The sequence below is a fragment of the Nerophis lumbriciformis genome, linkage group LG05 (assembly GCF_033978685.3).
Source record: "Nerophis lumbriciformis linkage group LG05, RoL_Nlum_v2.1, whole genome shotgun sequence".
NCBI classification, from domain to species: Eukaryota; Metazoa; Chordata; class Actinopteri; order Syngnathiformes; family Syngnathidae; genus Nerophis; species Nerophis lumbriciformis.
The window spans coordinates 8,635,001-8,647,454 of NC_084552.2; the positions used below are offsets into that span (position 1 = coordinate 8,635,001).

General features: G+C 34.7%; 1 protein-coding gene across 7 annotated transcripts in view; it reads right to left on the reverse strand.

The window, feature by feature from the left end:
* The window catches only part of celf2 (cugbp, Elav-like family member 2), a 465,802-nt gene that overhangs the window by 9,644 nt on the left and 443,704 nt on the right, over positions 1-12,454 (reverse strand). For 6 of the 7 annotated variants that reach the window (XM_061961318.2, XM_061961317.2, XM_061961315.2 and 3 more), the window contains one exon: positions 11,230-11,895. The exons of the other annotated variant lie outside the window; for it this stretch is intronic. The gene's annotated coding sequence lies outside the window, so the exon portion shown is untranslated. Of the gene's footprint in view, positions 1-11,229; positions 11,896-12,454 lie in introns of those variants that run through there. 7 annotated transcript variants of the gene reach the window in all.

The window sequence follows — 12,454 nt, forward strand, 5'->3', positions numbered from 1 at the left end:
CAAGCAGAGAAATCTACGGTGCCAGCACGTACTTAATGGTGGTTATTTTCGAAGAAATACTGCATATATCTTTTGTTTAAGGTTGCATCGCCGGTATGTATCATAAGTTGAACTTTGAAACTTGGTTTTTGTCTAAAATATTTCGAGCTAAATTTATGATTTTTGATGTATGATCTCATTAGCAATAATTTGCGATGTCATCTAAGATGGCGTCGTAGTACAAATTCACTTTCTTTACCTTCTCATGCCTTTTAAGGTAGCATTACAGCATATATATGATACATTTGCATAACATATGTATATATTGACTGTATTGTTTGTCTTTTTAGTTTCACCCTTTTGAATGTCAATAAACCTGCTGACAACGCTCAACGCTCTCCAGAGTCGTGACGTAAGAAAGGAGTTAAACAGCCCTTGCATCAGACAAGCACTCCTAACGGCACATATATATATATATATATATATATATATATATATATATATATATATATATATATATATATATATATATATGTGTGTATATTCATTTGGATAGATTTATACAGATACTTTTTATCCACTCATTGTGTGTCTCGCATTGTAGCCACTTTGTGCCCGGCAGCACATCCATTGTGGTCGGTACGATCGCTCATTCAGGCGGCAGAACATTGCTGCTGTTAGCTCAGGCGCTAATGGGTACTTTGTGGCCTTTTTTCACGGCATTCTTTCCAGCTTTGCTAGCTCAATACGAGTCCAAAGAAAGCAACGGAACGCTCAGCAAGTATCCACAGCGTCGTCGACGCTGCCTTCCTCTGAACGCAAGAACCCATTATTTATGTATACATTCTTTCTTATGGTGATATTTGCTTCAATATACAAACGCCAAAAGTAGTGAAGTTGTCACATTGTGTAAAATGGTAAATAAAAAGAGAATACAACAAATCCTTTTCAACTTATATTCAATTGAATAGACTGCAAAGACAAGATATTTCATGTTCACACTGAGAAACTTTCTCATTTTTTTGCAAATATTAGCTCATTTGGAATTGAATGGCAGCAACACATTGAAAAAAAGGCATTTTTACCAGTGTGTTACACGGCCTTTCCTTTTAACAACACTCAGTAAAGGTTTGTGAACTGAGGAGACACATTTTTGAAGTGGAATTATTTCCCATTCTTGCTTGATGTACAGCTTAAGTTGTTCAACAGTCTCCCTTCTCATATTTTAGCCTTCACACATTTTCAATGTCTGGACTACAGGCAGGCCAGTCTAATACCCGCACTCTTTTACTATGAAGCCACGCTGTTGTAACACCTGGCTTGGCATTGTCTTGCTAAAATAAGCAGGGGCGTCCATGATAACGTTGCTTGGATGGCAACATATGTTGCTCCAAAACCTGTATGTACCTTTCAGCATTAATGGTGCCTTTACAGATGTGTAAGTTACCCATGTCTTGGGCACTAATACACCCCCATACCATCACACATGCTGGCTTTTACACTTTCACCCTAGAACAGTCCGGATGGTTCTTTTCCTCTTTGGTCCGGAGGACACGACGTCCACAGTTTCCAAAAACAATTTGAAATGTGGACTCGTCAGACCACAGAACACTTTTCCACTTTGCATCAGTCCATCGTAAAATGAGCTCGGGCCCAGCGAAGCCGGCGGCGTTTCTGGGTGTTGTTGATAAATGGCTGTGGCTTTGCATAGTAGAGTTTTAACTTGCACTTACAGATGTAGCGACCAACTGTAGTTACTGACAGTGGTTTTCTGAGGTGTTCCTGAGCCCATGTGGTGATATCCTTTACATTCTGTCACTTTTTGATGCAGTACCGCCTGAGGGAATCGAAGATCACGGGCATTCAATGTTGGTTTTCGGCTGCTTACGATTCTCCAAACCTTTTGATGATATTACGGAGCGTAGATGGTGAAATCCCTAAATTCCTTGCAATAGCTGCTTGAGAAATGTTGTTCTTAAACAATTTGCTCAGGCATTTGTTGACAAAGTGGTGACCCTCGCCCCGTCCTTGTTTGTGAATGACTGAGCATTTCATGGAAGCTGCTTTTATACCCACTCATGGCACCCACCTGTTCCCAATTTGCCTGTTCACCTGTGGGATGTTCCAAATAAGTCTTTGATGAGCATTCCTCGACTTTCTCAGTCTTTTTTGCCACTTGGGCCAGCTTTTTTGAAACATGTTGCAGACAGCAAATTCCAAATGAGCTACTAATTGCAAAAAATAAAGTTTCTCAGTGTGAACATGAAATATCTTGTCTTTGCAGTCTATTCTACGGCGCCCCTAAAGCAGGGGTCCCCAAACTTTTTGACTCGGGGGCCGCATTGGGTTAAAAAAATTTGGTCGGGGGCCGGGCTGTATATATGTATATATATATATATATATATATATATGTGTATGTGTATATATATATGGATGTATACATACATTCCAGCGAGTTAATCCGTATTGTCATTTAACATCAATTAACATTGATGTTCATCAACATTTAACATTGTCATGTTGTCGATGGAAAAATGCATTTTTAGACAATATGATTTGCCTGAGCGACTAGGAGACACCGAGAGTAACAAGCGGTAGAAAATGGATTAGAAAGGAAAGATGAAAGAAATAAAAAAATAAAAAATAAATAAATAATTAACTTTTTTTTTTAACTTGGGACTTCCCGTGGGCTGGATTTTGGATGCTGGGGGGCCGGATCATGCCCGCGGGCCGTAGTTTGGGGACCGCTGCCCTAAAGGGACATGGGGGAAAAAAAATAATTTATATATTTTTTTAATTTTTATTTATTTTTAGACATGTATCTCGTGCGCACGAGAAAGTTTCTCTTGCGCATGAGATACATGTCTAAAAATACAACAATTGTTTTAATTTATTTTTTTGTAATTTTATAAAAAGAAACTATCTCGTGTGCATGAGATACATGTCTAAATTTTTTTTTTTTTTAAATTAGAATTTAAACTTTTTTTTTTTTTTATAATTTTATAAAAAGTTTCTCGTGCGCACGAGATAGTTTCTCTTGCGCATGAGATACATGTCTAAAAAAAAATGTTTTAATTTATTTTTTTGTAATTTTATAAAAAAAACTATCTTGTGTGCATGAGATACATGTCTAAAAAAAAAGAAAAAAAGATTCGAATTAAAAAAATTTTTTTTTTATAATTTTATAAAAAGTTTCTCGTGTGCACGAGATAGTTTCTCTTGTGCATGAGATACATGTCTAAAAAAAAAATGTTTTAATTTATTTTTTTGGAATTTTATAAAAAGAAACTATCTCGTGTGCATGAGATACATGTCTAAAAAAAAAAAAAAAAAGATTAGAATTTAAAAGTTTTTTTTTTACAATTGTATAAAAAGTTTCTCGTGCGCACGAGATAGTTTCTCTTGCGCATGAGATACATGTCTAAAAAAAAATTGTTTTGATTTATTTTTTGGGAATTTTATAAAAAGAAACTATCTTGTGTGCATGAGATACATGTCTAAAAAAAAAAAGATTAGAATTAAAAAAATTTTTTTTTAAATAATTTTTTAAAAAGTTCCAAAAAAATAAATTAAAACAATTTTTTTTTAGACATGTATCTCATGCGCAAGAGAAACTATCTCGTGCGCACGAGATACATGTCTAAAAAAAAAAATTTTTTTATTTATTTTTTTGGAATTTTATAAAAAGAAACTATCTTGTGTGCATGAGATACATGTCTAAAAAAAAAAAAAAAAAAGATTAGAATTTAAAAGTTTTTTTTTACAATTGTATAAAAAGTTTCTCGTGCGCACGAGATAGTTTCTCTTGCGCATGAGATACATGTCTAAAAAAAAATTGTTTTGATTTATTTTTTGGGAATTTTATAAAAAGAAACTATCTTGTGTGCATGAGATACATGTCTAAAAAAAAAAGATTAGAATTAAAAAAAATTTATAAAAAGTTTCTCGTGCGCACGAGATAGTTTCTCTTGCGCATGAGATACATGTCTAAAAAAAAATTTTTTTTTAATTTATTTTTTGTAATTTTATAAAAAGAAACTATCTCGTGTGCATAAGATACATGTCTAAAAAAAAAAAAAAAAAAAAAGATTAGAATTAAAAAAAAATTTTTTTTACAATTTTATAAAAAGTTTCTCGTGCGCACGAGATACATGTCTCAAAGAAAACAAATACAAAAAAAAAATTAAAAAAAATCCCCCATGTCCCTTTAGGGGCTCCGTACTATTCAATTGAATACAAATTGAAAAGGATTTGCAAATCATTGTATTCCCTTTTTATTTACCATTTACACAACGTGACAACTTCACTGGTTTAGGGTTTGCACAAGCTTCCAGGTTTAAGACCCACTTAAGTTGGTAAAGTGAAGATGAAGACGACAGAGAGGAAGAGGAAGGGTAAGCAGGACAGAGGCGAGTGTTAGGAAAAATGTTTTAATATAGGAGACAGAAGCAAAAAACGTCATCACACAAGAACAAACGTTTACAAAAATAATTGTGACTGCTGGAGCTACACACTGAAGTTCACAGAAAGGACAGAGAAAGCGCTAAAAGCAAACAGCTGGAATCGTGAAGCGAATGCATGAACCCACTCCAGGCCACTCAAATACTTGTTGTCGACACGTTACAAACGTCAAATGAAAGTTTGCATCGCTCCAAAAAACAATGATTTTTTTTTTCTTCTTCTCAGGACACTGGAAAAGAGCAAAAGTGGAAAGCAAGCCAGGAAGTGAAAGAAACGAGAAAACCTGATGGGAGGGGCCGAGGGGACGACATCGGGTTTTTTTTTTTCGATTTTTTTTTCTTCCGTGTATGCTTTTTAATCTCCAGTATAAAAAGTAGCACTGGTACAAAATGATGCATAAGTACAATCAGTTGTAGAAATAGAAAGCCTGCATGTGCTAGTTGGCCTGGCATCCCATCATGTTGACCTGGCATCCCATCATGTTGACCTGGCATCCCATCATGTTGACCTGGCATCCCATCATGTTAACCTGGCATCCCATCATGTTGGCAAACTAAACACGCAGCACGCTAACTTTGGCTTCTCGCAAACGCCACCACTCGCTAGAACCAACCGCCACGCCAAAAAGGAAGTACACGCGACAAAAGCTTCAAGAAGAGAAAACACGACGACACCTTTTTTTTTTTTATATTCTCCGAGAGAGAGCGCACAAAGTCCCGATGCAAAGACAAAAACACGTTAAATGTGTTCAAATCCGAGATGGAGGACAGATCAAAGTCACGAGCAGCAGGACAGCCCCCGAGTCACGAAGCCCCGCCCACCCCGGACCACCTTGTGCTTGGACGTGGACGGATGAGATTTGAGCGGGGACAGGAAGCGAGTTTAACTTCCTGCCCCGTGAGCCAATCGGACGCCTGCTGGCGAAGCCACGCCTCCACCAAGCGCTCCGGAAGCGTCAATCCTGAGTCCTCTTTTTGTTTTGTTTCCCGTTAAGTGCACGCAACATAAACAAACCTCTTCCCCGCTGGAAGCACTGGCTAGCTCCGCCCCCTCGCAGCGTCCGGATGAATGTAAACATCAACGACTGTCCCGCCTGGCGGCTTCGTGGCTGCGAGCGACAGACAACACCTTGTACGATTCCGATAAAAGTGACCGTCCCTGTTTTTTAAGGCGAGTGGTGAGCTTGTGTAGAAAAGAATGCTGCCTTTTTTTTTTTGTTTTGTGTTTTTTTTTGTTTTTTCTCCCCCAAAATAGGCGTTGAGGGGTGGGGGTGGGGGGGTGGAGGGGGCAGTGGTGTAGCAACACTGTGCCATGTAAACGTGTGCCATGTTGGCATCTAACATCCACCCGCCTCTGCTGTGCTTTTCATCAAAAACAAATGCGCCCGTGTGCACATTAACAACAGAAGGACTTTTCCCCAAACTAACGACGCGTGTGTGTGTGTGTGTGTGTGTTTTCTTGTATTTCTACCCTTCTTGAGACACGAAGAAAGAAAAGTATCTTCCATATATGGAGGTGTGAACAAGTGAGGACAATAAATCATAAATCTAATAGACAATGTCTCATTTGCACCCCTGCTGGTGACATCTATCTAAATGAGGGTGGTCCCAAAAAGAAGGCATTTTTCAAATTGACTGTGTGTCGCTTTTAAAAGTGCTCCCCCTCTGGTCAACATATGAAATAACAAGTGTGTGTAAAAAATTGAAATGCCAACACTTTGGCCAAAATTAATTAAAAAAAAAAAAAAGTATATAGAGACATACTACGGAGAATCCTAAAGGGACATGGGGGAAAAACATTTTTTTATAATTTTTTTTTTTTAGACATGTATCTCGTGCGCACAAGAAACTTTTTATAAAGTTATAAAAATATAAATAAAATTATAACTTTTTTTTTTTTTAGACATTTATCCCGTGCGCACGAGATAGTTTCTTTTGCACACGAGATACATGTCTAAAAAAAATAAAAATGTTAAAAAATTTTTGGCCAAAATTAATTAACATTTAACATGTCTAAAAAATAAAATAAAAATGATGATTTTTTTTTTTTTAGACATGTATCTCGTGCGCACAAGAAACTTTTTATAAAGTTATAAAAATATAAATAAAATTATAACTTTTTTTTTTAGACATTAATCCCGTGCGCACAAGATAGTTTCTTTTGCACATGAGATACATGTCTAAAAAAAAATAAAAATGATTTTTTTTTTTAGACATTTATCCCGTGCGCACGAGATAGTTTCTTTTGCACACGAGATACATGTCTAAAAAAAATAAAAATGTTAAAAAAAATTTGGCCAAAATTAATTAACATTTAACATGTCTAAAAAAAAATAAAAATGATGATTTTTTTTTTTTTAGACATGTATCTCGTGCGCACAAGAAACTTTTTATAAAGTTATAAAAATATAAATAAAATTATAACTTTTTTTTTTAGACATTAATCCCGTGCGCACAAAGATAGTTTATTTTGCACGAGATACATGTCTAAAAAAAAATAAAAATGATTTTATTTTTTTTAGACATGTATCTCGTGCGCACGAGAAACTTTCCCGTGCGCATGAGATACATGTCTAAAAAAAAAAGTTAAAAAAAATAAAAAAATTTTTTTTAATAACTTTAGAAAAAGTTTCTCATGCGCACGAGATACATGTCTATAAAAATAAAAAATAAAAATTATAAAAAAAATAAATTCCACCTTGTCCCTTTAGGGGCTCCGTAACATACTGTAATAACGAGAAGTAAATAAACTAAAAACTAAAAATTAACTAAAAGCAATCTTTCTCACAATGTGTCAACTTCTTCCTCATAAAATTGGGAACAATTTCTCATATTCTTTCTGTTTCTGTAATACTGCAATATCTTCTCGTAAAATTATTACTTTTGAATGCAAAAATGGTGACATTTGTCGTATAAAATTCTGACTTTTATCACAACATTACCAATTTTTTTGTTGTTCTTGTTTTGAGTAAAATTATGACTTTTGTCATAATTTTGCCAAGTAAAATTCCGATTATTATTATAATATTGGCAACATTTAACCGTTTTCTTATAAAATTGTGACTTTTGTCCAGTTAAATGACGACTCTTTTCATAAAATTGCCAAAATGTTAAGCTTGTCTTGTAAAATTGTGACTGTTATTGAGTAAAATTCCAACTTTTATCATAATGTTGCACAAATTTTCAGTTTTTCTTGTAAAATTTTGACTTGCGTTAAATTAAACTCCGACTTTTATTAGAACACTGCCAAAATTCTAATTTTTTCTGGTGAAATTGTGACCTTTTTCTTGCAAAATTCCAACTAATTTTTCACAACAAGCTTTTTTTTATGTTTGCATAGTTTGTATATATTATTAATGTTGTAAATACACATCTTTATATATCTAGAAAGGCTGGTCCGAAAGTGGAAGGCGTTTTTCCAAGGTCTGAAGGAGGCAAGTAATACAAGAACGTGTGTGTGTGTGTGTGTGTTCTTGTATTCCTAGCCTTCTTGAGACACGAAGAAGAAAAAATATCTTCCATATGAGGAGGTGTGAACAAGTGATGACATACATCAATAACATTGCATCTAATAGACAAAGTCTCATTTGCACCCCTGCTGGTGACATCTATCAAAATGAGGGTGGTCCCAAAAAGGAGGGATTTTTCACATTGACTGTGTGTCGCTTTTAAAAGTGCTCCCCACTCTGGTCAACATATGAAATAACAAGTGTGTGTAAAAAATGTAAATGCGCCCCTTTTGGCCAACATTAATAAAATGAAAAAAATAATAATTATAATTAAAAAAAAAAAATACAAATAATATATATATATGGAGACATATATTAATTTAAAAAAAAATAATAATAATTATATATGTATATATATTTTTAATTATTATTATTATAATGTTATTTTTAATAATAATAATAATTATTCATAAAAATAATCTTCATTATTTACTTCAAGCTATCTCTCTCTCTCTCTCTCTCTCTCTATATATATATATATATATATGGAGACATATTAATAAAAAAATTATGATAATAAAAAAAAAATATATATATATGGAGACATATATTAATAAAACAATATATATATATATATATATATATATTAAATTATTATTATTATATTTTTTTATATAATAATTATTATTTATAATAATCTTCATTATTTACGTCAAGCTACTACAGTATGTCTATATATATATATATATATATATATATATATATATATATATATATATATATATATATATATATGGAGACATACTGTAATAGCTTGAAGTAAACAATGAAGACTAAAAACCAATTACAAACAAAAAGTTTAAACATTTTTACTAAAAGTTTTCCTTTTTTATATATGCATAGTATGTATATATTATTGATGTAAATACAAGTATTTTTTTTTTATATATCTAGAAAGGGTGGCCCTAAGTAGGCAGGCATTTTTGGAGGTCTCAAGAAGGTAATAAATACAAGAATGTATGTGTGTGTGTGTGTGTGTTCTTGTATTCCTATCCTTCTCGAGACACCAACAAGGAAAAGTACCTTATATATGAGGAGGTGTGAACAAGTTAAGACAATAAATCATGGCCCCAACACGGAAAATCTAATAGACAATGTCTCATCTGCACCCCTGGTGGTGAAATCTAACAAAATGAGGGTGGTCCCAAAAAGGAGGCATTTTTCACATTGACTGTGTGTCGCTTTTAAAAGTGCTCCCCCTCTGGTCAACATATGAAATAACAAGTGTGTGTGTAAAAATGGTAAGTACTCCCCCTCTGGTCAACATATGAAATAACATGTGTGTGTAAAAAATGTAAATGCGCCCCTTTTGGCCAACATTAATAAAAAAATAAATAAATAATAATAATAAAAATATATTTAAAAAAAATAAAAATAAAAAAATATATATATATATGGAGACACTGTAATAGCTTGAAGTAAATAATGAAGATTAAAAACCAATTACAAACAAATTTTTTACTAAAAGTTTTCCTTTTTTATATATGCATAGTATGTATATATTATTGATGTTGTAAATACAAATATTTTTTTTATATATCTAGAAAGGGTGGTCCTAAAGAGGTAGGCATTTTTCGGAGGTCTCAAGAAGGTAATAAATACAAGAATGTGTGTGTGTGTGTGTGTGTGTGTGTTCTTGTATTCCTACCCTTCTCGAGACACCAGGAAGAAAAAGTACCTTATATATGAGGAGGTGTGAACAAGTTAGGACATAAATCATGGTCCCAACACGGAAAATCTAATAGACAATGTCTCATTTGCACCCCTGCTGGTGACATCTATCAAAATGAGGGTGGTCCCAAAAAGGAGGGATTTTTCACATTGACTGTGTGTCGCTTTTAAAAGTGCTCCCCCTCTGGTCGACATATGAAACAACAAGTGTGTGTAAAAATATGAAGTGCTCCCCCTCTGGCCAACGTATGAAATAACAAGTGTGTGTTAGAAATTGAAATGCGCCCCCTTTGGCCAAAATTAATAAAAAAACAAAAACAAAATAAATATATATATAGAGAGAGAGACATACTGTAATAACTTGAAGTAAATAATGAAAAGTAAAAACCAGTTACAAAAAAAAAAAACAACATTTTTTTAAAAACTTACCTTTTCTATATTTGCATAGTATGTATATATTATTAATGTTGTAAATACACATCTTTATACAGTATATCTAGAAAGGCTGGTCCTAAAGAGGGAGGCATTTTTCTTAGGTCTCAAGAAGGTCAGAAATGCATGAATGTGTGTGTGTGTGTGTGAATGTGTGTGTGTGTGTTCTAAGGCTTGCTGACTCAAGTGTGTGTGTGTGTGTGTGGTCCATGGCGGGGGGCGTTCACACTCGGGGGCTCTCATGCATAACAACAACAACAATAACAACAATAACAACAACAAAGTGAGGTCTCGCACAAGAATGTGTGCACGTGTGTGTATAGATATATGTATATATATATATATTCATATATGACACATGGGCACTTTTTTTTTTTTTTTTTTTTTTTTGTACATTTTTACAAAGGAAAACAATCCAAAGAAAAAGCAAACATGACACATTTCAGGCAACAAGACCACAGCAAGTTAACAAACTCTTTTTTTTTTTTTCGTCTTCTTTCTCGAAATCTAGAACTTTTTAAATATGAGGGAATGATAGAAAACACTGATCATAAAATAGCCATGTCATCAAAATCATGTCACACGAAGAAGTACACGGACGCGCTAGGCAGGAAGTACCTTCCTTATTTGGCACTAAACTCCACTTGTTTTTTTTTTTTTTTCCTTTATAAGACAAAACACATCTAAGTATTGTTTGGAAAAGAAAGACATTGATGCTTCACAAGCTGACATTATAGATATATATATATAGATATATTTGTATTTGTATTTATATATATATTTGATATAGCTAATCAAACGACAAGAAAGAAAGACTTTAAAAAAAAGAAGCAAACAAAACAAACATTTTTCTATGAAAGGCTTTGTCTATTCTTCAAGTAAACTTTTTTTTTTTTGTGGTTTTCTCTTGGAAAAACAAAAAGATGAGACATTTAAGACCGTTTCGGACGTGTGAACTAAACTCACGAAAAGCACCGACGCTAACGCAGGTTGTTTTTTTTTTTGTCTTTTCGTACCGCTATACATTTAAAGAGTAGAAAATATAGTTTGTCATTTCATCATCATGTGCATTTCAACCACGGATTGTCTGTCTGTGAGTCAGTTCAGCAAAAGGTGACAAGTAGGTAGCATTTCTCCCCCCAAACGGGGCAAATGTCTTTTTTTGTTTGTTTTGTGTGTGTGTGTGTGTGTTTTTCTCGGAGTTGTTCCCCTGGAAACGACTCTAGAAAAAAAGTGGTTCTATATATAGACTTTGAATGAGAAAGTCGGCCACTTCAAATGGCCTTATCAAAAAACTTTACACGGCCTGAAAAGTGTAAAAAGCATCGTCGAGCGCGAGCAGTCCAAACTGTGCGGAAGTAGTCTTATTCTCTCGCCGGCCCGGACGGGGGAGGGGGGGGGGGGGGGGGAGGGAGCGCCCGTTCCCGCCGCCGCCGACGTTCAAGTTTACTTTGAACAAAAAGTTACGCCAAGAAGAAGAGGAAAACGCAACGCTGTGACACGGGCGAAGGAAAAGGAAAAAAAAAAACGTCCAGGAAATGAGAGAATGAACGCAGCTTTTTTTTCCACATTGATGCTTTTTTTCCCCCCGTACCTTCCATGCCCCTCCCCCACCCAAACATGAGGTCACATGCACAAAAAAAAGAAATGCACAAAAAGAACAACAACTACAAAAAAAAAAATCCCCCCAAAAGTTCAGTAGGCGTTGGCGGCGGAGGACCAGGTGAGAAAAGGACGTGTGAGGACTAGTTTTTGTTTTTTTTAAAGATTCTTTCTTTTTTTGGGGGGGGGGGGCCCAAGGGAGACACGCTAAGGACGCGCTAACAGGCGTGAAGATGGTTGTTCTAAAAGAGGAAGAGAACACAAAGAGGAAGAAAAGAGTTATTCTCACTCCTTCTCAAGAAAGCACACAAGTTCAATTCTAATACTAATTAAAGTCACACAATCGCTTTTTAATGAAGCACTAATGACTTATACGGACTTTATTTTAGGGGTGCCTCCATCCCATAATCATTCAAAAGAAACAATATTGCCTTTATGTTGGCTTTTGTTGGTGTTTTTCTGCGTTTAGTGCGCGTTCCTGTCCTGCGCTCTTATTTTGGCGGCACTTCCTGTTGTGTTTGTTGTTTTTTCATAACTGCTTTACACATGCCTTCAAGCACTCCCCCCCCTCACCTGTTTTCTATTGTTTTTCTGCGTTTAGTGCGTGTTCCTGTCTTGCGCTCTTATTTTGGCGGCACTTCCTGTTGTGTTTGTTGTTTTTTCATAACTGCTTTACACATGCCTTCAAGCACTCCCCCCCCCTCACCTGTTTTCTATTGTTTTTCTGCGTTTAGTGCGTGTTCCTGTCTTGCGCTCTTATTTTGGCGGCACTTCCTGTTGTGTTTGGTGTTTTTTCATAAC